The following is a 27,117-nucleotide window of genomic DNA, read 5'->3' on the forward strand; positions in this document are numbered from 1 at the left end:
CAGGATCAGTCTCTGCTTGTTTTGTGTTTAAAGCATGAAAAACTACTCTTCCTGGCTTTGAGCCCATAAAGCCCAAACTCACTAGATGTGAGTATTTTACTGTCTTCCGTGCTGGGTTTCTGTTGTGTATTATGTTAACGAACCCATCGTCAAGTGGGTATTGATCCCTGACTGTATGTCAAGTTGTTGGTTGGTACCTGTGGGGGACTCAGGCGTGGCTGAGGCATGACTCTGTCCGCAAGACGTCTTAGGCCACGATTGGCAAATAAGGGGTAAGATGCTGCTGCTGCTGCTGAAGATATTAGTTCAATGTCTGTAAATCTGTAGTTTGGAGTTCATCGTTTCCGGCCTTGCTCAGACTTGCCGAGCCTCAGTTTCCCCACCTGTACCCTCCCCGGGTTGTCATGAGGCTCCCACAGGGTGACGGATGGGAAGACACTTGGCAACACAAAGAGCCACAGGCCTGGTTGTTACTGTCACCTCTGATGCTTTTCTCAGGCTCATGGTGGAATGATCAGGAATGTCAACAGCTTCACGGCCCCCATTTGAGGCCAAGGACTCCAACCCCCTCCTCCTCTCCCAGCAAAGCCGTGGATGCAGATCGTTCCAGAGCCATGCTCAGGGCTGCATCTCAAGGCCCAAGCTTGAGTCCCAGCTGTCTGCCGGGCTATCAAAACCCCTTAATCTGTTGGGTTAGGACCTCTTCAGAAATACAGACACGATAGGGAGATTCAAAGAAAACTTTCTAATTCTCTGTGTTTGTGCATCCTCACCTCTACATAGGCATGCCCCGACACAACCTTGCATTTCTGGAGAGTTCTTTCCAACCGTATGGTCCTGTGCTTGCTTCCCTCTTATCTCTCTTATCACCCAGAGGCATTTTAATTATCCATGTGAATGGAGGGGACAGGGATGGACAAACCTGCCACTTTCTAGGGCCTGTGTGGGAGTGTAAGTGTGTGTGTATGTGTGTGTGTGTGTGTGTGTGTGTGTGTGTGTGTGTGTGCGCATGTGTACGGGCATGCGTATGTATGAAATGAACAACCCTGCAGCCAGAGCTCTGCCCCAGCCACCAAACATGCCCACTCAGGCCTCCTGAAGATCACAGCAGAGGCCGGGTGGGGACAAAAGTTTCTTTGCTCTTGCTCGTTGCTTTATCTTGTTTAGCCCAGGTAGGCTGCTGCCCTGACAGGCCAGGAAACAAAGGCGGAACGAGCAGGGGTTGCCGACACCACAGCAGGCTTGGAGCCCCACTGCCCATCCTTGGTTCTCTGCTCAGCCACCTTCTGGGTCGAGATGTAAATCATGCCTGCCAGACGGCCAGAGGCCACTGCGTGCCTTCTGATTGGCATGCACCCGGCACAGGCGTCCTGGAGAGAAGCATAAAGGAAAGGGAGTGGAGGGGGTGGGCCAGGGGAGAAACACAACTTTGTGCCTCAAGGTTGGCTTCTCAGACTTGGTGGACAGTCAGTGAACCAGGGGAGGCTGGCATTGTTCTTTAGAGGACTCAGGACCAGTGAGTCGGCTGTTAGCTCGAGTGACTCAGGACACCTGGGTTTATTCTGAGCATCACTCTATCCTGTTGCGGGGGGGACTCATGCCCTCCCCTTCAACAAGGATGCCACCCGGTGTAATGGAAAGATGCAATTTGGAGGCAGTGGGCCTGGACTGCTTTGCTGGCTGGCTGGGCCCTCGCTCCCTGTATAACTCTAGGAGAGTTGCATAGCCTCACAGAGCACTTAAAACTCTTCACCGGTATGCCCAACTGGGCCTCCTTGTCTTCCGGGGTTGGCCTCTGGGGCTGACTGTTGGTTGGGCTCCTCAACCAGAAGGTGCCAGACTTCCCTGCTCAGCATGGTCCCTGTCACCCAACCGTGATACCCCTTGCCACCTTTGCTGTTTAACTTTATGCACCTGTAGCTCAGGGCTCAGCTCTGCAGGGAGGCCGCATGCCCCACATCTGGGATCCAGCCTGTCTCTGGGATGTGTTCTAAGCACAGCATTCATCTGAGCAGAGACTAAGCAGAGCCGGGGCCTGGTCAGGACGAAACCACTCAGAAAGTCTAATGGGGAACTGCTACGGTCTAGGGAATGAGGTGAGGCGTCCATCCGCCCCCGTGATTCTCCACTTTGGGCAACTTTGCCACTCTGGGGACATTTGACAATGCCTGGGGACAAGTTTTGGTTGTCATAACGGGAGGTGCTAGTGTCATCAAGGGAGTAGAGGCTGGGGATGCAGCTACACATCCTATGATCCAAAGGACAGCTCCCACAACAAAGTCACCAGCCCAAAATGTTGGCAGTACAGAGGCTGGGAAATGCTGATCTAGCCTGAGGCTGCCCAGGAAATGGGCACGTTGAGGATAAGCAGGACTTTGCATTGCTAGCCCCTCGTGGTGTTGGCAGCCGTGTGATGTGAGGAGCTTGGACCCCCGGTCACCAGTGGGTCATGCCCTCGCCTCCGCAGCCCAGTGCGGGAAGATCCCGATCAGTGGCGAAGTGGGGCCGATGGCCTGGGTACCTCGCCCACATCCCCTGGGCACTCATCCTTGCATGGCTGCTGGTGGCTCTGTAGCAGACAGCAGCGGCTCTCCAGCCCCCTGCGGATGGCCTTCTCTCTGCCCTCCGGCAGGACAGGGCAGAAGTGCCCTGGAGCTCACACCCCTGGGGGGAAGCCCTCAGCCACTGTTGATGAGAGCTGGGGCTTAGATAGCCCAGCGTGTTCTGCACTGTTTCTCAGAGATCCCGGTGGGACCGTGCCTCAGTTGTCCGCAGTGGTCGTGGGCTCATTCACGCACCCTCAACTGCTCCTTCCTTTCTGCCCCCACTTCCCAGCTTTTCTGCTGAGGCTTCTTGGGACCCCCTCACCAATCGACTGCTTCATTGCTGCGTGAGGGTTTGTTTCCGGGGCCGCCCCACCTGAGACACGCAGCCCTCTCCGCATGCCTGCAGGAGCGAACGCTGCTATTCGTTGATGCGCCTACTCATCTCCTGACATCATTCAGCCAGCCAGCCAGCCATTCGGTCAGCCCGCAGCACTTCCTGAGTGTTGACTGTATGCCAGGAGCTGAGGATCCATTCCCATTTACACGTAGGGAAACTGAGGCTCCAAGATGCACATACACTTGTTCAAAGTCCCTTGTGCAGTAAGCGACCAAAACTAGGACGTAAAGCCCAAACTCCCAAATGTGTTTTATGCCCGTTATACCTACCAGTTATTCCTCAACTGGCCATGCTCCGAATTACCTGGAGGGCTTTGTGTAAACACAGATGTCTGAGCCCCATTCCAGAATGAGTCATCGTCTCTGGGAGTGGGGCCCTGGCATTTGTAGTTTTAAAAGGCCCTACAAAGCACATGTGCACACAGATGGGGGACTCTGTGCGCCACCCCGCCCCCCTGACACACACACACACACACACACACACACACACACACACACACAGCCCTGGCTTGTGAGCACTGGCTGACAGTGAGAGAAAGGAGGCCCGTTTATAACTGGGACTAAAGCTCCAGGCTGGCCATACATCATCACCCTCATGTCCCCCCAACCCCCGAGGGGAGCTGGCATCCCGTGGGACAGGCCAGCTCCCCAGTCTTGATTTAACATCCTTAGAGAATCATCTTGCCAGGTTTCACCTAGACAGGCTGTCCTGTGGTTCTCACTGCTTGTTTTACAGTTGGGGTTTCCTGTCCTGCCATATGGTGAGCCCTTGTAAGGCATAGTGCTCAGTGGGCCCCACGCCGGCAGACGGGTGCTTCCTGGCACAGAAGTCCAATGGCGCCGAAGCCCCCGACCCTGCTCTCACCTCCACCTGCCCCTGGAAGGGTTAGAGATTGAGGGATTTCAAGCTAAATATAGAGGCAGACCATTAAGAAACAGCATCTCCACCCCCTTCCCAGTCTCTCTGGGCTTTCCATGTGATGGTTTAATTGCTCCAACAATCTGTTCTGTTTCTCCCTTGCAGAGCATGGAAAGCTGCAGCCACGACCTGTGGTGAGCGGCTGCTTTGGAGTAGGGAACAGCTCTAAAAAGAGGAAGAAGGAGGCTTCTTCAGGTCTCAGAACACAGCGCACTCGGGCTTTCTTCCCGGAGATCTCCGCGGAGTCTCCGTCCCCCTGTGCGGTGCTCACCAGATGTTAGGGCTGGTCCCGGAATGGTGGGGCCACTGTTTTTATTCTGAACAGCATGGCAGGAGAGGCATTGGGCTTGAGGTCAGGCAGACCTGGGGCTGAATTCTGGCTCTGCCACTTCTAAGCTTCGTGATTGTGAAAAAGCCATTTAGTTTTCCGGAAGTGAAATGATGGGAAAGGCCACCCACTTTTGCAGGGTGGGTGTGAGGCCGGCGGGAGGGAGGGGCCTGGAGCGGATGGCACATAATAAGCCCATAGTAGGGGATGAGCCACACAGTAGGTCCTCGGGGCAGTGGCTGCTGTCAGGAGTTCTTGGGCTTATTAACTGTGTCGCCTTGGTTTTCACGGCTGTAAAGTGGGGAAATTAACCGTACCTACTTGTAGGACGGGCTGCATAGTCTTCAGGGCCGAGGGCAGAATGAAAGCGTGAGGCCCTTCAAAATGGAAGCATTTCAACACCACAGCAGCAGAGCATAAACCAGGCACGGGACGCTTCTGAGCCCGGGGCCCCACACCGCAACACGGCTCTACACCGTTTCCATCACAGGGCTGTGGTGCAGTGTTAATAAGACAGTGTATGTACAGAACTTATGACACTGACGCGTTTATTGCCGCTACTAATTAAGCGTGAGGTATATCGTGGGAGCAGTACGTCAACCATTTTGCCGTGATGCGCTACAGGGAGAAGTGACTAGATTGCGATCAGATTTGATAAGCTTCAAGCAGCAGGCTGCAGAGGTGACAGCGGGGTCCTGAAGCCACTTGGGCCACTGCAAGGAAGAGTCTAAGAGTTCTCATCAGAGCCTGGGGGGGAGGGTGGGATGGGGGTGGCGAAGAGGTGGGGGGGCACTTGTGTGGGAGTGTCCGGAGAGCGAAAAGCGTGAGAAACACCCAAGAAGGATCACTGCTGGGTGATCGCGGGGATGCCGTTCACCAAAGCAGGGAATCCGAAATGAGGGACTTGGGGGTGGGGTGAGTTGCTTCTGGCCACACGGCGTCTGGAGGCGTCAGTGGGGCGACCGTGGTGGGGTGCCAAACAGGCCTTTGGAAGTTGGGGAACAGGGCTCACCTTGGGGCTCCGATGAAGACTCGGTGGGGGCGGGGGCTCAAACGGAGGCCCACGTGGAAATGGCTGATGTACCAGAATAGATGAAATTATCAGCACAGAGCACATTTCCAGATTGCAGGAACTAGGGATAAAATAGAACCGGAAATCGACTCTGTACAAAATTAGCCAGTAAAACCGGGAGCTTTGAACTGATCTAAGCAAAGAGGGAGGCGTGGGGAAAGTGCCATTCCTGCAGGGGAAGATGCTGAGCTCCCGCAACCCTCAGTTTCTTCATCTGTGAAATGGGCACCATGTCATCTATCGATGAAGAGATAAAATGGGAAAATGCGTGTAAACTGTTTCTCATGTTGAGTTAATGGGCAATGCGATTTGGTCCCCTTCCCATTTTAGCTTCTGATTCTTGGATCTTTTGAGTGGGTTGCATTCTATTTTTATTACTGGTTTTTATGGTGATTTACGGATGTTTCTTTTCGGAGTGATTTTGGTATTACGTGAGCTACTGTATATACATATCTCCTTTAGTCCTCCCGAGTCCTCCCTTCCAGTTCCTGGAAGATTGATGGAGAGGATGCTCAGAGAGGTTAGGGCGTTTACCAAGGTCACACAGCTACAAAGTGTCGTGATGGGATTTTAGTCCACGGCTGCCTCATCCCAGGGTCCACACTGTCTCCATGACTTAGTGAGAGCAGGAGAGACAGGACAAACAACTTGTAAGAACTCATCCTCCGAAGCTTGGCTCTTCTCCAGTCCACCTGCTAACGATACCATCTGCACATGTATGCAGGTGGAGATCAGAGAACACCTTGTTCTACACAGTTGTTCATGGTAGGGAATTTGCTATTCTCGTGTCACCTAAGTGCCTTGAAGAGTGGCCACTCACAGGGACTGCAGCTCCTCTCCTGTCTACAAAGCCTGCATGGTGAGGGGCTGGCAGACTTGGGGGAGGAGGGGACAGCAGGATGGCAGGCAAGTGGCCTGAACGGGGAAGAGAGGAGCTGAGATCTGTTCCTCCAAGGTTCCCACCCCCTTGGCCTGGTCACCCCCTGTTGGAGAGAGGAAGGGGACCCAGGAGCTTTCGTGTGATTCCCCAGGCCTTCTTCTCATTCCTCTGGCCATTGCGGGGAGGCGATGCTATGAGAAACAGCAGAGAGGGGTGGTAAAAAGTGTGAACTCCAGAGCCAGCCTTCCTGGGAACTAATCCAGGGTCTGACACGTCCAGGCTGTGTGACCTTCGGCGCGTCACGTAGCCTTTCTGTGCCTTGGTGTCCTCTTTATTTATTGATTTTTTGAAGTTTATTTATTTTGAGAGAGGGAGTGCGAGTGTGAGAGAGAGGGTGGGGGAGGGACAGAGAGGGAGAGAGGGAGTGAGAGAATCCCAAGCAGGCTTCATGCTGTCAGCACAGAGCCTGATGCGGGGCTCAAACTCACGAACCGTGAGATCATGACCTGAACTGAAACCAAGAACCGGACACTTAACCAGCTGAGCCACCCAGGCGCCCCATTGGTGTCCTCTTTACATGTGCATACATGTGCATACATGTGCATACATGGGGCGCCTGGGCGTCTGACTTCGGCTTGGGTCACGACCTCGCAGTTGGCGGGTCGGGCTCGGTGCTGACAGCTGGAAGCCTGGAGCCTGCTTTGGATTCTGTGTCGCCTCCTCTGTCTGCCCCTCCCATGCTCATGCTCTGTCTCGCTCTGTCTCTCAATAACAAATAAACATTTAAAAAAACTTTTAAATGAGAGTAAGAATGGCACCTGTCTCATAGCTAAGTGAGCTAGTGCAGGTAGATGTTGATCCTTATTATTACTGTTTGTTGTGGTCATTATTGTATTGGAGGCCTGGCCAGCCTGAAAAGATGCCTAGTCTGCCCTTATCTATGCTTCTTGTGCTGTACCCGCCCTTTTGTGCTTGGCCTTACATCATAACTATTTGGAAGGCTGGCTTCTCTCCCCGGTAGTCTGGAGGCTCTGGGAGGCAGGCATGGTGCGATGCTCTGTGTATCTCCATGTCTCACGCTGTGTCAGAGCTTCTCAGTGGAGGGTAAAGACATGAACTTTGGAGTCAGAAGTGTTTCGTGTGAATCTGCCACTTGCTGTGTAATCTGAGGCAAGTTGCTTAACCTCTCTGAACCTTGGTTCTCCCATGCATAAAGTGGCATATGAGCTAGCACATGGGCATGTTTGCATTGTTTGGCACATGATAGGCCCTCAGCAAACGCCGCCTCCCTTCCTTTCCTCTTATGCATTTTTCACTTGTTGACCTTGAAGTGCATTTTAAGTGGGGTGATGGAAGTAGAATTCAGAGGCTCCTGGAAAGCCGGGTTCCCTCAGTGTAGGGGTGAGATCCATCAGCATTTAGTCCCTTTAGCCAAGGAACCCAGACTACTCTCTTGGCGATCAGAAGGCAGGTGATCATAGAAAGTCAGGCTGGAAGGGAAACTGAGGCCAAGAGGATAGCAGCTTCCCCCAGGCCACGCAACAGGGCAAGGAGCCCGTGTTCTGACCCTGCCTCGGTCTTCCTCCCACCTTCCCAGGCACCTGCCTGAATGGGCTGATGTCTTACTCCAAGCCACCATCCACAAGTTTCCCTTCCAATGAAAGAAGTTTCTGGAAACAATCTGAAAAGTTTGTGTGTGTGTGTGTGTGTCTGTGTGTGTGTAGGTGAGAGGGAGGTGATAAACACTGTCAAGGAAGCTGAACTCTTAATGAGGTGAAGGGGAAAGAAAAGGAATCAGAAACCTCCCCCACTTCCCGGTATGCGGGGTGGTGTGAATCCAGGGTGACAATGGTCCAGAGGAGTCTCCCTCAGCTGCCTTGGGAGTGAAGCCAGAATGGAGCTTCCACTCCCCTGGCCCTGGTCACTGACTGAGTGATTGGGGGCCTTTTTAGTCGGGGACTATGTGAGACCTGTGAATGTCCCTGCCAGGCCGGTTCAGAAAGGGCTCGTGTCGGACTACCTCACCGCTCACCACCTTTCTAAACCTGAACTTGTCTGAGCCTCCGATAGTTCATCGTGTGAGGGAGGGGGGAGAGCAGTGCCTCCTCTGCCAGTCTGGCCACGTGGATGCATGGAGTCAGAAGGTCAGAGCTGGAGTGAGTTGTAGAAACATCTACTCCAGTGGGGCTGCTTGGTTTCATCTGACATGTTCACTCTGGCCAACTGGAGGTGGTTGCAGTGTTACGGGGTTCCAGCTGGGCATAGCACAGACAGCTCGGTGATCAATTAGTAATGGCTGCCATGGGCACAGTGCTGGGAAGTTGGGGTCTGTGTGCTCTATAATTTTCTTCTGAGTTTATCTCGCTGCTTTATTTTGCAAGGAAGAAGGCTGAAACTCAAAGAAGATAAATAATTTAGCCCTAGTCACCCAGTTATTGATTGACAGAAAGCATCCCAGTCCCAGACTTTCTGATGCCAAATTCAGTGAACTTTCCATTAAGCAAGTTGTCGATTATAAAACACTTCACCGATGTAATAATGTCTTTATTGTCTTTTTCTGTTGGCCTCTGCTTGCCTGAAAGTCAGTCACCTGCAGTGCTTCTGATTGGCTCCACAAACCAGAGACCTGTATTTGTGACATCCTCAGAACTGCCACCACCAATATATGCGTGGTTTTGTGTTCCCGTTCAGACGCTGACAAAGGATGATAATGTTGTAGAGCATGGGTTACATATAATATACACAACATATACCAGAATGTATACGCTCTAGAATGGGTATTACATATAACATACGTACACCTGTTCTATATTTTATAGGTAATACATATTCTCTATATACCATGCATGTATATCACATATGTTGCACACAGTGTAACAGTAACATTATTTAGTACCCACCGTGCATTAGGTCCAATGGCATGACTAGCTGGCCTCCTGCTCCATTCCACTCCATGCATATTTAAAGCACTTCCCCACTCCGGGCTTCAGTTTTCTCATCTGAATAATGAAAGTCCCAGAACAGATGCTTCCCCTACGTGCTGACATTTTCCTCTCTGTGCTTCGTATCGTCAGCACCTACTCTGTGCCCAGAAATGGGGAAATGGCACAGGGCCGATAGGAAAATGTGAATACCCGGCTCTTTGCTCTTAAGGCACCCGACCAGAGAGGGAAACCCCAGGGCACCCAGAAAGCGGTGCTGCAGTGGAGAGAGGCGGACCGGAAATGAGACAGGGAGACAGGGAGGCGTGGAAGGAGACTCGTGTAAGTGTGGTGGACAGGAGACCTTTGGCAACAACACAGGCTGGAAGCCTGACTCCAGTACTTACGAGCTATGCATCCTTGGCTCTGATCCCCTCTTGAGGCTCGACGTTCTTATCTGGAATGCTGACTTCTTACTATAGATGTTGCAGGGGACCTGTGAGGGTGGGAAGGGGGCACAGATGCACGGTCCCAGGGACTGGTGCAGTCACTGACACCGAAGTCCACATGTGGCAAGGAGTGAAGTGGAAGGACGTCTGGAGAGGAGGGGACTCGTAGTTGAGGAAGCCTTCCTGTAGGAGGTGGCTTTAATAGGTCAGCCTCAAGGAATATGTTAATGCGCGGTGACACCAGTCATTTCTTTACCCCCAGTTGTTCCCTCCTCTTTGGTCCCTATCCATGCCTCTTTGGAATGGAGCATGAATATTAAGCACGTTTTTCATACACTTTGAAGACAATCAGAGTGCTGGCAGTGCCCCGGTGGATTTCTTACATTTTTAAAGAGCATCCTGTTGATGGGGTGGGGGTGGGGGTGGTGGGGGAGGCAGCTGTGCTCCAGTCGTTCTCTCTCAGCAGCCTGCGGTACAAGCTGGTAGGAGCACTTTATTCCCGACCCCAAGTAATAACAGAGGACATGCCCCATGTTCATCACACCCTGCAAATGTGTGCAGTTTACAAGGCATCAGGAAAACTGGAGAATTCCCTGCAGCTCTGGGATGCAGAACAGCCTGGGCGAGTTCTTTTATCCCCCTGGAACGTCCGCCCTCCCATTCATCCTTCCATTTGGTCACTCATTTGTTGGTATTTGATCATCTACTGTGTACCAGCCACTATACTCCTTCAGGACTCTACCTGGATGTCGCTTCCCCCTGGCAGCCTTCCTTGATATCCACCTCCCACTCTGCTGGGCTCCGTATTTATTACACATATCGCCTTGTTCTGTTTCTGTACCCGCTTCCTCGTTTGACAGTGTGCCCCTCGATCTCTTTTGCTAGCAAAAGATGCTCAGTGGCTCTATAAGAGGCCGGTGGAACTGGACTTGGCTTCCTGGGTTGGCTTCTCCTGGGCTGTTCTGACCCCTTTTCAGATGTGGAGGCTGGCTGGAAGGCAGATGTGGGGAGAGGCTTTAGACTCTGAGGTTCCGTGATGCTTCCTTGTATCCTGGGACAGCAGGCGGCTACCGGGCTCCCTTTGGTTGAGGTCTTCCCTCCCTCCTGAATATGTCCCCTAATCTCTCCAGCCAGACCAGGAGGGTGGGCTCTTTGCAATTCTGCCCCTGCTTGAGCAGTCGTCAACCTGAGCAGCCAATTATGCAAACCACCCGGCAATCTTCTCAGAACAGCAAGCCTGCTCCAGAGGAGAAACGCAAACAGTAAACACCCATTTGGCCGCCTCTTCGAGGACAGGACAATACAGGCACCTTGTTTGTGGAGCCCCCGTTACTATGCAGCTCAGCTTTAGCCACGTGGTGTCAGAGGGTGGAATTTCCCAGCATCCTCTCCAGTTCCGGGACACCAGCCAGAATGTGCTCCCTAGTCTATCCTGGCCTCCGCTGCTGACTGCTGACTGCATCTGACCCCCAGGGGAACTGCCCTCTGGCCCCTTTGCCATCTCTACCGGGTCCTGCAAAATGCCGAGGTGTTGTTCACCTCTGCACAGAGCATGTCACAGCGTCCCTTCTCAGCAGTGACCTCACCCCTGCCCAATGGATACTCATTCCCCTCACCCACATGGTTCATGGTCTAGGTGTCTGTAAAGATCATTTTTCGGGGCACCTGCGTGTCGCAGTCAGTTAAGTGTCCTACTTCAGCTCAGGTCATGATCTCCCGGTTTGTGAGTTGGAGCCCTACATCAGGGTCTCTGCTCTCAGCACAGAGCCTACTTCAAATCCTCTGTCTCCCTCTCTCTCTCTCTCTCTCTCTCTGCCCCTCCTCCCCTCCCCCTCTCACATGTGCTCTCTCTCTCTCTCTCTCTCTGAGAAATAAAATAAACATGAAAATAAAGATTCTTTTTCCAGTTGTCATCAAAGCTGATCCATTTCTTCTGGTCTTGTACTTCCTTCCTGTATTTTCTCTTCCTGGAATCATGACCTTGGTTTGGGTTTTGATGACCACACACCTACTGCTAAGCCCACAGGTCTCTCAGCCCTGGTTTTGAGATCTTCCACTCAGACCTCCCTGTGGCCACCTGTATCATTTGTCTCATTCAGGCGTCCAGCACACGGTGTTTATTGGGCATCTATCCCAGGAGGGTGGACGTGGGAGCAGCGTGGATGTGGCCATCACGGATCTGGAGTCCTAGGGTGGGCAGGCAGTGAGCAAAGGCTTCCAGGCGTGCGGAGTCTAGAAGAAAGCATGATTGCAGGGGCCCTCACAGCGGGGAGCCAGCCCCTTTGGGGCCAAGGAATGCCTCCCTGAAGCTGTGATTTTGAGCTGATATTTGAAGGTCTAGTAGGAGTCAGTCAGGTGGAGCGTATTCAGGGAAGGGGGCAACACGTATAGAAGTCCGATGCAGGGGACGAGGTGCATCAGAAACTTACAGTCCAGTGTGGTCAGAGTGTAGAGATTGGGAGGGAGAGAGGAGTGGGCGGGGCCAGAGGGCTCAGCAAGGGCTTGATCCCGGAAGGCTCTGAAATTACGGTTTAGACTTTGGGGTTCTATCCTGAGAAGAGCAGGAAGCTTTTAAAGGGCTTTAGCAGGGTTGTTTCTCTCCATGGGTCTAATGATTCACCGTAAATCCCCCATCAAACATTTGGGTATGTAACTTGTTCACCCCACAATGTGCCTTGGTCAAGACTCTCAGTCTGGAGTTGTGGAAACCCAACTCAAAGAGGTTTGGCAACAAAGAAAATGTGTTAGTTCACAGATTGAAGCATTCAGGCATGGCTGGATCTAGGGGCTCAAATGTCCCTCTTCATATCTTGGCTCTGATTGCTGCTATGTTGGCTCCATTCTTAGACTCTCCTCACAAAGTGACAGAGGTGAGGCTGGCACTTCACTGCCCTCATTCCCACGGCAGAAAGAGAGTGACCCTTCCCCAAGAATTTCATTAAGAGCCTAAGATGGGCTCTGAATTCATCCCATGTGTGTCTGATGCTCATTCTTTTTGTTTTCCTTTTTTTAAATGTTTATTTATTTTTGAGAGAGACAGAGACAGAATGCGAGTGGGTTAGGGTAGAGAGAGAGGGAGACACAGAATCCAAAGCAGGCTCCACGCTCTGAGCTGTCAGCACAGAGCCCTGTGTGGGGCTCGAACTCACAAGCTGTGAGATCATGACCTGAGCCGAAGTCGGTCGCTCAACAGACTGAGCCACCCAGGCCCCCCTGATGCTCATTCTTGGAGAGACTGGAGCCAGAGGGTGAAGTACACTGATGGATCATGTTGGGGCACATGCCAGCCCCTGGATGTGGCAGTGTGGTGGGCCCAGGCAGAACCCAGGGACAGAGAGTGGATGAATGGTGGCTCCCCAAAGGAAACACTGAGTACCATCACCAAAAGATTCAGGAACACATGTTGGGTACCCAAGAGTAGTAGGAGCCCATCCCAGTGAAATGGTTTCCCAGAAATCCTCAACATAGTCCTTTACCTCCGGCCAAACTAGATCCCATATTGCATGGACCCCCAAGGGCATCTTGCTTGTCTTTCCCTCTAAGCCTTTGTTTGGAGGTTACCCCTGGTCGGGAATGCACCTGGATCAGAGAGGACAGTCTTAGCACCCAGGAGGATCAGGTTAGAGCTCCAGGTGTGTAGGGACAGGGGTGTGTGTGAGCAGAGACATGGCGGTGGTCGTGGTGGGGGCTGTGATGGTGGCTGGGTTCTCTGGAGGTCATTCCGGGACCCCAAGCAGCTTGAGGGTGTTTCTCTTTTTCCAGATGCTTGTTCTTTCTCTCTGGCACTTGCAGACAGAAAACAACAAATCCCCATTATTCTGGTTGTTAGGCCAGGTAAATAGGGCAGCAGCTGCGAGGCCCGAGGCAAGGTGACCCCTGCATATCTCCAGAAGCCTCTGTTCTTGCAGAGGCCGGCAGCCATCTGAAGGCAGGGAGGACCCTCTCAGGAAGGGGGGCGGGGGGAGCCCATCTGGACCAAACGGGCAGCTTCCTGGCCGGGCAGGAGGTCACAGGTCTGCTGTAATGTCAATACTTGGGAATCATGGATGCTTCTGGTGAGTCAAAGGGCTGGGTTGCGCCACAACCCTGACCTGGCCCTGAGACGCCACTCACTCCTCACTTTTAATCCTCACCCTCCAAGCGGTTGAACCTCTTCTGCAAGAGCTACTCCCTTAAACTGCGTCTCCAGTTGCCTTTCCTGCCTGGGTTACTGCCCAAGTATTCCCTCAGCACCATGGTGTTCCATTATTTAACTTTTTTTTTTTTTTCCCATTTACTAGCTCCTTCTTGAGGCCTTACTATTTACCAGCACTCTTAAGATTTGTTTGTGGGGCGCCTGGGTGGCTCAGTGGGTTAAACATCTGACTTCCGCTCTGGTCACGATCTCATGGTTCACGGGTTTGAACCCCGCACGGGCTCTGTGCTGACAGCTCAGAGCCTGGAGCCTGCTTCAGATTCTGTGTCTACCACTCTCTCTGCCCCTCCCCTGTTCGCCCTCTGACTCTCTCTCTCTCTCTCTCTCTCTCTCTCTCTCTCTCTCTCAAAGATAAATAAACCTTAAAAAAAAAAAAAAGATTTGTTTCTACCGGGTTTCATGGGCCCATTGCACATTACAACCTATTGACAGGCCCTCAACGGTCGTCTGTGGGTCAGTGTCCACTCGGGAGATGGGAGCTACACCTGTCATTGGAAGGGAAAGAACTTACTATAAGACATTTTGACTAGATAATAAATTTGTTAACCAGCTAAGTGAAAGAGGAAAATCGAACACTAAGATGTAGTGTAGTAGCCGCTACAGGAAGCAGCCAAATGGCCCTCCAGCTGAAGGAAACAATTGCCAATTACTAAAATGTAGACACTTGCGGGGAGGGGCCTTTGAGGCTGGAGCTCCGCCCTCTGGGGTGGGGGGAGGGGCTGCCTGGCCAGTAGTTGAGTCTCTAAGCTCACACACGGCCGGGGGGGAGCTGGACCCAGACCACTGAGAAAGGGGTGCCTGCAGGCCGGTGCTGTCTTGGGAGAGAGGTGCATGCTGCTGGGTCTCCAAGTATTGGAAACACCGCACCCTGGGTTCAGCTGATGCTTTTAGGAAGAAGCCCCCGTGCCAGGATTGGGAAGCACTGCTGAGGTGATGCTTGCAGGAATCCAAGTAAACAGGAGGAAGCCACTTGGAAACGGGGGTAAGAGGTCCTGTGTCCTCCCGCCTTTTGCCCACCCTCCTCTAGCACTCCCTGCTGGCAGACCCTCACCAGGACCCAGGTGCGGAGGCAAAGTGGCTTTGTAGCCCCCCACCTACCCCCCCACAAGAGAAGGTAGCACAGAGAAGGGCAGGTTTGAAACTAAGAGACAATAACTTAAAACTGTGACTTTTTATTGGCCATGCTTCCCACTGCGCCTAGAGCAGCGCTGGCCAGAGGGTGGTATTGGACAGAAAGAATTTGGAGTCAGTGGACCCAGACCCACTGGTTCATTTCAATGGGACTTACTGGTCAAGTCGCTGCGATCACTGAGCCTCGGTTTCCTCCTCTGCCAAATGGGAGAATACTCCCCCTGACCTCCCCACCTTTGATGGGTGGAGGAAAATTGGGGTAATGGAGCGTGTGGAAGGACTGTGCAGGTCGAGCTGACATTCAGGTACAAAGTAGTGAGGCAGTGCTCAATAAATACTTCCCTGCAGAATAAAGGTTCAGTCTATTTGAGGCTTTGAACATCTTCCTGAAGCGTGTATCCCTTTGGAGCCTTCAAGTTTCTTCGTATAAGCGAGGAAGGCAAAACTAGGCTTCATGTCAGGGAAACTTCCCTGACAATGAGAACGTTGTATGAAAGAAAGCAAAGCGTCTCTTCTTAGAGATGAGGTTCTGTTGCATAAGCCATCTCAAATAGACTCAGACAAAACACTCGCAGCTTCATGGCAAAGCTGGGGGTAGGAAGTCGGAGGGAATCAGGCTGCCCTTGTCCTTGGGGATGAGCAACCAGAGCTGGCAAAGCTCTTCCCCACATTTAATTTGGAGGCACATTTTACAGCTCCACTGGCACTGTGTGGGCGGGAGAGATGTTGCCTCTTCTCCTCTTAATGATGTTTTGCTCTAACAGAGACATTTCTGCTCCTTGGAGCTCTGCTCACTGCTTGGAGGTAGGCCTTCTGGGATGCCCCTGGGTGAGAGTGAGAGTGTGCTCCCAGCTTTAGGCATAGAGGTTACCGTGGAGCAGCGGGCAGGGACGGGGAGGCCCCACGGGTCCTGCACACACCGGTGGCCGGATTGGGGGCACTGGAGCACAAGCCTTCTCCCCCGCTCTGTACCCCATTTCAGGGTCACAGAAGAGGCCTGAACCACCTTTTGTGGGCCACCATTTCCACAGAGGCAGGTGGGCAACGGGGACAGGTGGACTGGAGATTCAACCTCCCTCGGTTCTTTCCTGGTGCTGGGACTTCGGATGATTCTTTTAAACCTTTATATGTCCATTTCCCCAAGATCAGGTAATGTCCGTGGACAGGCTTAGCTCAAGTGCCTCTCCAGTGTCCTCAACCTCCTGCTTCTTGGGTTCCCTTCTTCAATTTTTTGAGAGAGAGAGGCAGAGAGTGCAAGCAGGGGAAGGGCAGAGAGAGAGGGAAACTCCAGAATCAGAAGCAGGCTCCAGGTTCCGAGCTGTCAGCACAGAGCGCGACGCGGAGCTTGAACCCATAAACCGTGAGATCATGACCTGAGCCGAAGTCGGACGCCTAACTGACTGAGCCACCCAGGCGCCCCTCTTGGGTTCTCTTCTAATTCGCCCTCATGATCCTGCCTGGATACTCTCAGCAAAGCATACCGCTCCTAAAGTCATCCCCACTCCCTGTAGACTAAAAAATGTCCCATGGTCCCCCTTGCCCCGTGAATGAAATTTAAATCCCAAAGGTTGGCAGTCTGGGCGTGCTGCAGTCTGTGGTCTCCATTTTTGCTCCTTCCTCCTAACCCACCCTTTCACCCCAGCCAACCTGGGCTGCATTGGCAGTTCCTGGAAATGGACAACATCCTTCACATCTGGGCCACGGTCCACAGTGTTCCCTCTGTCCCTAAACTGGTTTCCACCCCACTCGATGGCTCCACACCTCACCACTTCCTTTTTGAAATTTCCTGGGTCTCGCCAGCCTGATGCTGTTTCTTCCTTCTCTGAGCTTCCTTGGGATTTTTGATTTTTTAACAGGGTTTATATATTGCAGGATTTATATTTCTTTCACTACAGTTGGAGGAGGGTGATCAGATAGGTAAATACAATAGACTGAGGTTTGAGTCCTGAATCTATCACTGGTAAGCCGTGACCTTACACAAATTTGATTCAGCTCCCTTAGTACTTTATAGGGCTATTGAAAGGATTACAGATAATGTATATGAAGTTATGATCACGGTGTCTAATAAAGGGACTCATAATTATTATTATTATACCGCATTAGGTACATATGAAGCACTCAATGACAATCTATTGAATTGATTGAATGTGTGGGCATAGAATCTGAAGGCAATGATATCGGACCTAAAAATTACCAATTGCTATTTTTGAGAATTGGATTTATCATTTCAAATTATAAAGCGACATGTGCTCATTGTACAAAATTTATAACGTATGTATATATTATAAAAAGGTAAAAAAAAGTCACCCTTAATGTCACAAGTCAGTGATAATGACTCTTATGTTACATTTTCTTCCAGTTTTTCATGCATTTTGTAGGGGGGATCTCATACACATATGTAGTGTTGTTTCCAATATTTGTATGTGTCAGAAATACAATTTAGAAACTACTGTTTAAATTATTAGGCAAATAATATGTAATAGTCATTTTAAATACAGAAAATATTGAAGCGTTTAATTAAATACCTAAATGTAGCCGAAGATTTGGCTATATTTTTTCCAACCTTTCATATTTGCATTTTTGTCTCAGATATCAGTAGATTAATGGCATATTTCAATGCTATGGAACAATTTTCTGACATCAGTTTTGATGGCCACATAGTGTTCTCCCCTACAGATGTAATTTAACTCTATCTCTGTGTAATTGGGATGTTTTTCTGTGTTTCCTATTATGAGTGTATGTTTTTCTGAGTTTCAGATTGCTTCCTTAGAAACGGGAGTGTAATTTTATTAGTAATAAAAGCCCAAATTTTAATGGCTTATGAAGGATTAAGTCTTATGTGACCAAAAGCCTGTAGGAGGGGCTGTTTCAGGACTAGTTAGTTCAGGGACTCAGTAATCTCATCAAGGACCGAGACACCTTCCATCATTTTGCTCCTCTGCTTTCTTCAGAGCTACTGTGAAGAGGCATCATGACCAGTAATTTATGTATATGCTCCCCTTTCATGTTTGCAGACACCCTAGGAAGAGGTGCTATTAATATTCCTAGTGCCCATTGTACAGATGAGGACACTGAGGCTAAGGTCACACAGCACATCACCGGGGGCAGGGATCGATATAGTTCTTCCTGTGTCCCTTCTCTGCCCTTTGGATATGATAAATCTAAAGCCACAGAAAATTTGAAAGAATAGCACAATGAATGCCTGTCTTCCCTTCATCTAGATTCACGAGTTCTTAACCATTTGCCCTGTTTACTTCCTTCTCTGTCTCTTGATCTGTTTTCCAGTGGAAAGCAATTTGAAGACATCACAATCCTCGGGTCTCTCTTTTTTAAACATTTTAAATTGAAATATGATACACTTGCCGAAGTGCACTTCGCGCGTGTACAGTTTGATGAGATTCCACAAATTGATCACAACCGGCGCTGTCCTCCCCTGAATCATAGTGAGGGGGATACTGAATACAATAGAGGTTTGTTTGGAAAGAAAGTGGAGGGTCTACAGCACCCAAGGGCCCTGCTCTCTCCCTGAGGCTGGAACAAGAGACTTGTCACCAAGGACAGAGGAGTGGGGGCCATACTAACATCGAGCACGGAAGGAATAGCTTCCAGTTCAGCACAGGCTTTGTAGTCCGAGAGGCCTGCTTTGGAATCTCAACTCCATCTCTGACTCGCCGCGTGATCTTAATCAAGATGCTTAGCCCCGGAGCCTCAGTTTCCTCATCAATACAATGGGAATGATAATAGGACCCACTTCCCAGAACCAGTGTGAAGAAGAGATTGTGTATATAAATCACTTATCATGGTGCCTGACACACAGCATGCATTCAAGAAGTGGGATCTATGATTGTGATTATTATGATTATTAGATTAATAACCTTGCCAGGTAGGCAAGGTTATTGCCCTTCTCCTTTTACAGCAGAGAAAATGGATGCTGCAAGAGAAGAAGAAACTTGTGCCACTTGACTAATAAGAAGACAGAGCCAGGATTCACAATTAGGTTTTCTGACTCCAAACTTGTTGATCCCAATGAATCGATCAGGGCTGGACAAATGGGAGACTAAATCATACCTCGGAAGATCAATTGGTTAACTGATGGCTTTATAATAAGGGATGTAATTGCCAAGCAGCTGGGAGACTGGTGTCGGCACGTCAGCACTTTCTTCTTCCCAAGAGGAAATCACAGAGGGCTGAGGGGTGGACACCCTACACCCAGGCCTTGTAGACCCCGGTATACTCCAGGCCTTGTATACTCCAGGGGGTCACCGTATACTCCAGGCCTTGTAGACCCCCCAGAAAGCACTGACCCTAGGGGCTCATCAGGACTCCTTTCCTAACCTACCGTGTCTATCCCTTCCCCAGTGTGGGCTTCAGCCTTCCGCGGGGACAGCAGGGGTGTGGGAAGTTACGGTCCAGGCAATGTCTAAGGACCTGCTGGCTTTGGGGCCGGGACTCCAGGTCCCTGCCCGTTGCGGCCATCCCAGCTCCCCCCACACTTTCCCTTCCGTATTCTGGAGGGGTATTTGCTGTGGTTTTTTATAACTTCCTTCGGTATTACTTTATTACTTTTCAAGTGACAGGCAGCAGAATAGACTTCATCTCGATATTGGCGGGGAGAACGTGGTCTGCATTGATGACAGTCTGATTTCATTTTGGCTTTGCTTCTTTTTGTGTACAGGCGAGGAGGGGTGGTCCCCTCTAGGTCCGTTTCAGCTGGAGGGAGGCACTGAGTTTCCCAGCAGCCCCCAGCTCGGACTGGCAGCAGGAGGCCCTACCTGGTCACCACCTGCAGAGGTATTTGGACCCAGAGGGAAATTGCAGTTTCCGGGAAGGGGTAAATGGAGCATGAGCATCTGATTAAGGAAGATGGCCCTGAGGAGTCTCCCTCGGATGCTGTCTGGGGGAGCTGCTCACTCACTGGCTTTCATTCTCCTAGAGCCCGTGCCCCTGGTGGCCTTAAGTCTCTGAGACCCAGGCCACTCGCAGGAGGTAGAGTCAGTCCTGGCCTGAGTCGAGATTCAGCCACTTGACCGCAGAGTGGGGGCTGGGGTCGACCACGCCAGGGTTCAGATGTAGAGGTTCTTTGATGTTGAAGTACATTCCTAGCATCTCTGAGCCTTTGTTTCTTGCTGGGAAATGTGGGCAGCAATTTCTATCTTGCAGGATAAAAAATTAAGAACTAATCCTCGCTGAGCTTTTACTAGGTGCCAGGCACTGTGCTTGGTACTTTATGTGACTGCCTCTCAATTCACACAACAACTAGCTGGCGTTGGTACCGTTCGTGATCCCTTGTTTATAGATGAGGAAACTGAGGCTCCTGTCTGCCTAGAACTTTTCATGTATGTCAGGTTGGGCTGGAGAGCAGGCCCAAGGAATCCAAAGGAAGAGATAAGGCATGATTTGTGAACGTCGACCACATATTTTTCAATAACCTCATGAATCCGTTGGGTTCTTTGGAAGAGAATAAGAGGTCATAGGCCCCTGAGGCAGTGCAGGAAGGGTGGATAGTGTTTACAAAAGTACAGTCGTTCATAGCAGAAGCACTGATTGAGTGGCCTCTGTGTCTAGCTCCGTGCCAGGCTCCGTTGATATGAGATGGACAAGCCGGGGTCTGGCCCTGGACAAGTTTCTGGACTCTGGCCAGCACACAGCCACAGGGCATTATGACATCTGCACTGTCCACAGGAGTTCACTGAAGGCCGGGGCTGAAAAGGGGACAAGGAGACTCTCCCAGAAGAGGTGGCCCGTGAATGTCTGTGTTATCATACACATGCCTGTAATGCTGAGGGAGACTCACTCACCAGGCAGGGGTAATCAAACATGGCCTGGGGGCCAAACTTGGCCCACCGCCGGACTTTGCACACAGCTCTCTGGCTAAGAATGGTCTTTTACATCTCTAAATAGTTGAAAAAAAATCAGAAGAAGAAGAAGATTTTGTGACACGTGAAAATGATATGAAATTTAAATTGAAGTGTCCTTGAAGAAAGACACGTTGGAACGTGGCCACACTCATTGGTTTACATCTGTGTGGTTGCTTCAGGCTGTGGTGGCAGAGTGAGTAGTGGCACCTGACACACTTTGGCCTGTGGACCTAAAACTTTTAGGGCCCTTTGCGGAAGTTCGTGGACCTCTGCGGTGAAGCATCATCTTCTTCCTCACGATCCTTTACCTTACTGCGTGTGTGTGTATGTGTGTGTGTGCGTGCGTGTGTTACACACTTTGCATCATCTCCCCTCCATTGCTTTGTCTAATCCTCCCCATCGCCGGGTGACTTAGGCATTAACAGTCAGTCCCTCCTTTCCTTTTTTTTTTTTTTTAATATATGAGGTTTATTGTCAAATTGGCTTCCATACAACACCCAGTGCTCATCCCAAAAGGTGCCCTCCTCAGTACTCATCACCCACCCTCAGTCCCTCCTTTCCGACATCCAGACTGAGCATCCAGGGGGAGAAGTCACTGGCCCAAGTGCACAGCTAGTAAACAGGAGAGCCGGGGCAGGCCTTGGACTCCAGGTTTTCCAAAGCCCGGGCCTGCCCTGCTGCCCTCTCCGAGGCACAGACTGCATACTTGAGGCCATAGCCTCATGCTGTCAGAGGCCAGCTGGCACTGGATGTCTGAGTCTGTGATCCCGGTGGGGGTGAGCATCACAGGGCAGAAGCCTTCCATCCTGAGGATCAGGTGACCTGTAGCGTCTTTTAACTCTCTGAGCCACGGCCGTGTGATTTCTGGCCAGTGCCACAGAGGGCTCGGCCACATGCCGTCTCCAAAGGCTTCAGCCACAAGATGAGGCTCTGTATGGGGTCTCCCTTCCCACACTCCAGTCTGATTCTCTGGAGCGCTGTAGTTCTGAGCAGGGACTCTCGGAGGGTTGAATCTGTTTCCCCAGGTGAGTGATCTTTCCAGACTGAAGTATAGTGACCTGGAGACAGCAGAGGTCGAGATCCAGTTAAAGGTTATCTGCCACCTCTGTTCTTCCCTCTATATAGGGATGTCCCTGTGACCCTGCAGAGCTCAACTCGCAGGCCCCAGCCAGCATCGTGCAGTGGGAGAGGCATGCATTTTGGAGTCAGGTGGACCCAGGTTCCAGTCCCAGTCCTGCCACTTACAGACTGAGAGTTTGGGGCAAGGGACCTCAGCGCTTTCAGCCTGCATGTCCTGGGCTGCAAAATGGAAATAATAATAGTACTTATCACTTAGGGTTAAGAAAGTGAAGGGACACAGCATCTCAAGTACCCAGCACGTGGCAGGGCCCAGTAAATGTTAGTTAGAATCTTAATTCATATTTAAAGCAATGGGAATCTGAAAATACTTAAGAGTGGTTAAAAACTGATAGCATGTGACTTAACTCCATCCAAACACATAAGGAAAAATATCAGTGCTTTTGATGGCCCCCTTTGACTAGAAACTAAAATCCTCAGCAGCAGCTTATCATTGTGTGTGAGACCCTGCAAATGTTTTCAAAATTCATCTCTTTGAAGGAGAGAGAGAAAATTCATCCATCACCATCTTCAGTGGATCCTGGGCAGTGGACTGCCAGCCATCCCCAGTCTTTCATGCACCTTCATTCGCGTGACTTTTGCATATGAATGTCTCTCTGCGTGAGTAACCCTTCTCTGTTTCTTTGTTTCAAGGACCCTTATTCATCCTTCAAAACCCAGCTCAAATACAACCACTTCGATGGAGATTTCCCTTACACCCTCTTTGATTCCTCTCCCATGTCCCCCAACACTTTGCCCACAAGCTGTCTTAGAACATTTAGTCCACTGTAAGTTAGTTCATTGTTGATGTTAGATTTTTGAAGGACTCAGTAGAGGCCATCTCAGAGTGGCAGTCAGAATAAAAGACCGAAGGAGTAGGGCCCTTTTCCTGGCGAATCTGCCTGTGCCTCCACAGACATGCTGCTGTCACTCCAGGGGGGAAATGGCCATGTGTCTGTGTCACATATCTGCTGTCGCTCCAGAGGGGAAGTGGCCATGATAAGTCTTCCCATGACATGGTGCTCATAGCTTTCCTTTCCATCTTGATTAATACAAATATGTGATGTTTACACCACCGTAGGGCAGATACAACTGTGAATTGCTTTCCAATCATCACATCAGATTACATGTCCTCTCATATTTCATGTCCCATCAGATGTATGAAACTGCCAGTTCTGCGTCTCCCTTTCTGGAAGTCAGAACTTGGTACCGTGATCTCAGGCCCAGGCGCAGGGGAAAGCAAGTCCCTGGACCTAGTGATGGGGGCGGAGAGGGAACACAAGTCCCACTGTGGCACTTCTGCCCTTTGTCCCCCTGTGTTCCCTCCAATCTTAGCTCCCATGCTCGTGTCTGCTCCCCTGGCCCTGCCACCCTGTCCTGGGTGTCGGCCTGTCTCTGCCAGCTGCACCGATGTACTTGGTTCCCTGGCTCAGCCTTCCCAAAGGCCCCACGTGGAAGTCTCAGTTCAGACCCCCAGGATAGGAGAGCTCCTCCATCTCTCCTCTCCCACCCCCTCCCCTTGCAGGAGGGGTGACCCCACTAGACTCTGAGTTCCTCGAGGGTTGCGTACATGTCTTTTTCACTTTTCACTGCGCCTGGCCCATCGTGGACACTCCTTGATTGTGAAGTGAATGAGTGAATGAATGAAGGAACATTGCCTTGATGACCAAGCTTATAAAGAGTCTGCCCCACCTCTAACCTCCCTCCCCTCTTCACTCCTTCCACAGGAAGGTGAGAAGGGGAGGAAGGAGCCATCAAGGAACCAGTAAGGAACCAAATGCCTCCAGTGGAAGGGAGGGAGGCTCTGTAGGAAGTCAGGAAGAGCAGGGACATAGAAAAAAGAAAGTCAGTGTTTACACGGGGCCGATGGAAATCAGGGCTTGGCCAGTAGGCCTGTGACTACACAGTAATGGGAGGCAAATTCTTTCCCCCCGCTAAGATCTGAGGTGGTACCCATTCACGGTCTTGCTCAGCTGATCTCAGAGCTTCCTACTCCGTTTTGGGGTTGGAGTACCCCTCCAGACTAAGGGACTGCTCTATACTCAGATGAATTCCAAGAGGCTTTTTATAAAGGAGAGAAAGGGGCCTCGGGATGGGGGTGTCTGAAGGTTAAGGTAGCAACAGATATCTTCTTCCCCTTTGTAAATAGTATGTTTATACTTCATCCTCACCATCCCAGGCTTTAATCATGGAATCCCCTGAATGGAAGGGATGGGGTTTCCTCTTCCCTGCCACGAGTAGGTGAGGGTGCAAAAAAAAGATGTTGTATTTAAGGAAAATTTAATTTAATTTAATAACTTCAAAAAAAAGAAAAGGGTCTATACTGTTCCGGAGAGGTCTGATGGAAGGCCAGCCTAATCAGTTTCCACCTCCTTTTAGCGTTCAAAGAAATACTGGTACTTCTGCCATGGCAGGGAGCACCTTGAACTTCTGATAGCCTGTGCCATCCCTCCAGCCTCGGGCTCCCCTGTCCCGTCACGTCACCCCCATGGCCAGGCGGCAGGGGAAGGATTCTCACAAGACCGACAGCCGTCTGGCTGTGTCTCAGGAAGAGGTGGCATGTAACCGGGCTGGAACAGCCACCCTGGCTGTGACACACAGAGACCAAGGGGACCCGTGATAGGACCTGGCCCCTTCCTGCCACTCACTGCTTACCATAGCACCTTAATCACGGTAATGATCCACATGCCCAGTGGCGCGTCGTATGCTAAGGTCTGATGATCTTCCGCTGTCATCTGCGCTGCTGGGGATGCCTCCCGAGCGCCAGGAGGGGGGTTTCCTTGTCAGAATCTAATTATGGATCTTTATGCTCTAATCGCATCGTCGTGTCCACTTTGAGATGCGCAGCCGGTGGGCATGAATTCCACTTCTCACACTTGCTTCTGCGCTCCCCTGCGCTGCTGGCTGCTCCAGCAGACTCAAAGTGAGCAAGGCACGGGGAGGCTGGTGGATTTGCTTTCCGGGGGGGGCTGACTCAGGTCAGGTCGCTTCTTGCTGCAAACCCCTCGGAGACCTAAACAGACCTGGAGAAAGTTCTCAGGACTAGTTGAGGCTACGGGGCTTGGGCTGGCCACACGTGGCCTGACATTGAAGCTCAAGGCCAGGACGGCACCTGCCATCTTCGTTTCCCACTGCTCTCATGGTCTTCGATCCTTCTGGATAGGGCCTCCTTGGTTAGGATCGTCACTGCCCCTTCTCCGTGTTCATTTCCTGTCTCCCTTTGCATTTATCCTTGAAGAGTGCTTTGCCGGCTCTGAGTTTGTCTTCCACCAAAACAGTTGTGCCTCCCTGGGGGCCTCTGGCTGGCCTAGGTCAACAGCCCTCCTGGCTTACTGCCCCAGGCTTCCCATGCCAGTGGGCTGGCCGGTCTTGAGACCCCCAGGGAACTGGTAAGCCCTCACGCAGGTGCTGTGCTCTGAGGCTGTGAACCTGTTACCCATTTCATACTTCCACCAATCCTGTGAGGTAGACATCACAGGGCTCCTTTCCCAGAGGGGGGAACTGAGGCTCAGGGAGATTAAGTGGCTTGAGATCAAGGCCTCATGGTGGATATGCGGCCTACTGGAGCTTTGAAGCCAAGCTTCTGCCTCTAGACTCCGCAGAGTTACCCGGTCTCAGGAGGCAGCGACCACACACGGTCATACTTCCAAGAGTAGGGGTCTTCTGGGCCCTTGGGGATCGGCACAGAGGTGGAAATGGGTCCTCAGCCACCCTTGACAGTACGATGGTCCAGTTCTGTTGGGGAACCCCAACGTTAGCTTCAGGAGAGATTCTGGGACGACGGGGCAAGAGCAGAAGAAGGGATGGCCACCAGGGGTCCGTTTTATGGGTGGAGAGACCATCCCCAGACTTGCCTTCATCACTCAGCCCTTGAGGGATGGGTTATGGTCCCGGGGGACAGGGGTAACCATGACCACTGTAGCTTTGGGTCTGCATAGTGCTCTCTAGCACGCAAAGGACTTTCACCACTATTGGCCCATCTCACCCACAGGACACCCCCCCAGGGCACCCCTGAGGAACAGGCAGGGCAGAAACGTTCGCATCTGGCACACAAAGCAAATGTGACTCAGAGAGAAGGGGTGCTTGTGGTCAACACCTGATCGTGGTGCTCTCTCATGGTGCTCCTTCCTCTCCCCTGTAAGCTCTCCACTCCCATCCAGCTCCCTACCCTCGTCGCTATGGTCTTGCCTTCTTTATCCACTCTCCTCCACTGTTCTCTGTCTGTCTCTCTCTGAGAACCCATGCCCTCCCTGCAAAAAGGGGTATTTCAGTGTGCCCCTCGTCGTCAGCCTTCTCGTTGACTCTGATGAGATTTGGACATGGGAGTTCTTGCTGACCAAATGAACTTATGTTGCCCAACTGTTGGGACTGTCGCCATGCTGAGCCCAAGGCTGGGTGGCCCCAGTAGACATTTCTCCCCCACTGAAAAGCTCAGCTCCCAAAGGGCCCCACCACCAGGTAAGGATGAAGCAGATATTAGCACCCTCCCACACCCCAAGGGAAGTGCAAGGGAAATAAACTACCTTAAACACAGGCGCTGGGTGAAGGGGTCAATAAATTGTGGCTGAAAATTTAGAACTATGGGCACATTCTTATATAGGTTGTCAGACCGGATTTATACCATGCGGTGCCCTGAAAACCTCAAGACGAGAATTTCATTTAGAGTAACTGGAGTGTCAGAAGCGAACACACATCTTATCTAGAACCCGCCTTTGTTCCCGGATGCATACAAGTTCCCACACATAAAATTCTAAGGAAATGAGCACCTTACGTTAAAAATAACTCCGTTACCAGGAAACAAGACTCCCTGAGAGTGAAGCAGAGGAAACAACCACAAGGACCTTACTTCCCGAACCTCGGTTTCCCCACCAGTAAAATGGGCTCAGAACACCCGCCTCCCCGAGCTGGGGTGCGAAGGGAGTGAGAAAGTGTGTACGGTGTGTTTAGCACGGGACTGGTCTGCATGACGAATCCTTGATGAATGGTGACGGCTGTGATTATTTTCTCCATGTATTCTTCTACTACTGTTGTTCAATGAAGGTTGGCTCTCCCCCCTTCGCTTCCTGTTCATTCACATGCAGGCAAAAGAAAAGCAATATTCATGGAAAAAAATCACAGGAGTCGGTGTCAGATGGTTTAGATTTGAATCCGGGTCCCCCGGGGTCTATAACCTGGTCTCCAAACTGGGCAGTCACATCGTCACGTTCTCTCACTGGGCAAGGTCGTTTGAGGATGAAATGGCGGGAGGGCTAAGAAAGCATTTTGCAAACTGTAAAGTGCTATGCAAATGTAGCCTGCCCCTGATC

This window comes from Panthera pardus, unplaced genomic scaffold (genome assembly GCF_024362965.1).
Source record: "Panthera pardus isolate Hobbes unplaced genomic scaffold, ASM2436296v1 HiC_scaffold_3, whole genome shotgun sequence".
NCBI lineage: Eukaryota > Metazoa > Chordata > Mammalia > Carnivora > Felidae > Panthera > Panthera pardus.